Raw genomic sequence first — 2,678 nt, forward strand, 5'->3', positions numbered from 1 at the left:
ACGGCACCCTAAGGAGGCCCTCTCTGTGGGAGCGGACTGGTCGAAGGGAGGTATTTGGTAGGAGGCGGTCTTGCAAATACCTAGGTCCATTGCCGGCAATAGTATATCTACTATTGCCGGATAAAATTATTTGTAGGGATTTGCAGTATGATGCAACTTTTATGGAAGATACCCAGTATTAAATGTTCCGCTGACTTGCAGTTCTTCAAACATTGCAGTCATGTCTGAAGGCAGAACAGGAGATATGTATCCAGTCTTTTACTGATTATGCTAAAAGCTCCAGCTCGTAGTCTCAGTATATTTCTTAAACTTCCACTCCTTTATTTAATATCTATGAGAGGTTTCCAAGAAAGAAGAGCTGAAAGCTAGTGTGATCCTGGTAAGCTTTATGAAAAGCAAATATTTAGAGGAATAAGCAGGCAAGGCTCCCCGGGATAGACGCCAGTAAATATGTCTGCAGTGTTCTGCCATGTCATGGGACAGCTTTGGAAAGCTTTTATACCCAACACAGCATGAATCATGGCTATCAAACAGACTCAATTAAAACTGTGAGAAACTAGCATCAGCCTTTGGAAGGCCTTTTCTGTGAACTCCTCAGTATCTCTGCACCTGATATTACTGCCCAGGTATATTCCCAATCCATGCTATGTTTTATAGCTACTGATTTTTATTCTAAAAGTTCAGTATGGTGTTAGCTTGGTTGTGGTTATACACTAATGTGCCCAGTGAAGTTGTCTTTGGAGATGTTAGAGCTGGCCCATGCGAACAAGTACTTTAATTGGATTAATGAAATATTTTCTGTGGGCAGCTACTGTTGAAAGGTAACCAGTCATTTCATTTGGTTGAGAATATAATGCCAAGGCTATTGTCTGAGGCTCAGTGCCAAGTAGCACAAGGTTTCTTAATAGGCACAATTCAGAAGGTTGGTTTTCTCCTATAACAGTGATGGCGAACCTTTTAGAGACTGAGTGCCCAAACTGCAACCCAAAACCCACTTATGCATTGTTGAGTGCCGGGCGGGTGTGGCCCATTGGGTGGGCGTGGCTGCGGTGGTAACGGCAGACTGGGTGGGACTAAAAAGTTCAATCAATCAATTCCAACTTTGCAAGATCTTTTCTTTTTCCTGCGAGAAGTTGAAATTGACTGATTGAACCTTTTTTTTTTTTTAACACACGGCGGCGGAGGCCTAAAGCGAAAAGGTTTTATAAAACCCAGCTGAAGGCCTAGGACTGGGGCAACGGTGCGCATGCCCACAGAGAGGGCTCTGAGTGCCGCCTCTGGCACCCGTGCCATAGGTTCGCCACCACTGTCCTATAAAATCAAGCAACATGGAATTGGGCTGTTTGAAAGAACACATTCCAGGCTTTTAAGGGTCCTGGAAATCCTTCTGTCCTGCCACTTAAGAGATATAGTAGAGAAACACGTAAGAAAGGACATTTTTACTGGCTTCTCTCAGACATTTTGAGGCTAGAGAGGTTTCAATGATTCTGCCTCATTATGACTGCAGTGCTTTAAAGTCGGAGGGGGGGGAAAAGGATGTGGATATACAAATAGAGCACTTGTTTGCAACATCTTAAATCAGTGCAATCTTTTCCTGGGATCACATGGCCTTTGACAGCTGCTGCACAATTCCTAAAACAAGATGCACGTTGTTTAAAAGTGTTGCAGACAAATGCTCCAAGGCCTCTTTTCACTTCAGATCTAAAATGTTATCTTCATTTTCCCACAGGTGTTAAAAAAAAAAAAAAGATTTTATTCAGGGAGGCCCTGGGGTGGGAGTTTTACCACAGGAGTGGATCGTTATTAATGTTTTGAGTGTGATCTCGTCCACTGATGTGTTTGTTGTCATTGAAATAAAACTACAGTTTCTTGACTTTGAATTCTAATCGTCACACACAAACATTCATTTCATCCGTCTCCAGCAAGAAAATTCCTGTCTAGTCACACTTAAGATGTAAGAGCTGATGAAATATTTATATGAAGTAAATGTCACGGTAAATAGTCAAACATGGCTTACATCCGCAGTTCAACCCTGAGGTACAAACTTTCTCTGGTATCAGTATGGTTTACATCCTTCAGAGGGAACTTGCACATATCTAGATAAAGTGTCCTGTACTGCCACTGAATCGCAGCCATTTTTATTTGAGTTCTTCCCACTTGGTTCTTCCCACTTTCCCCCTATTTTTCATGCCCTTCAAACTGCCCTGTCTCTGAAGTTCCTTAAAAGCCAATCAGGGAACCAAAGTTCATAGGAAGATTTGAGACAGGATTTGTCTCCAAATTCAGAATTCAGAGTTAGAAAGCTCATATCACCCCATATTCAGAATTAGCATGGTGTGAAGCAGAAGGATTAGCAACAGTTTAGAAACATGAAATGGCCATGTCATGGAGGGTATGTGGGAAATCACATAGTAGCAAATTGAACTACTGTGATATATTGGCTTCGGGAACATTTATGGAAATTAACTACACTTATTCACTGCATTAAGAATAATATAGAAATAAGCAAAGATTGTCTAACACTTTGAGGTCATGTTAACATGATCAAGGCTTCCCTTCAGGCAAGGGGCAATGGCTCCTTCATCAACAGATATTATTTGACTGATACTTTACGTAGAAACCATTTGATAGGTATTACTTGCTCCCTGTTTATCTTTTACCAAGCTCCTGAGAAGGAA

General features: G+C 41.5%; 1 protein-coding gene across 1 annotated transcript in view; it reads left to right on the forward strand.

Moving 5' to 3' along the window:
* RNASEH1 (ribonuclease H1) overlaps positions 1–2,678 on the forward strand; it is a gene marked incomplete in the record, with an annotated part of 36,822 nt that overhangs the window by 21,346 nt on the left and 12,798 nt on the right.

The sequence above is a fragment of the Protobothrops mucrosquamatus genome, unplaced genomic scaffold (assembly GCF_001527695.2).
Source record: "Protobothrops mucrosquamatus isolate PMUCROS unplaced genomic scaffold, P.Mucros_1.0 scaffold1826, whole genome shotgun sequence".
Taxonomy (NCBI): Eukaryota; Metazoa; Chordata; class Lepidosauria; order Squamata; family Viperidae; genus Protobothrops; species Protobothrops mucrosquamatus.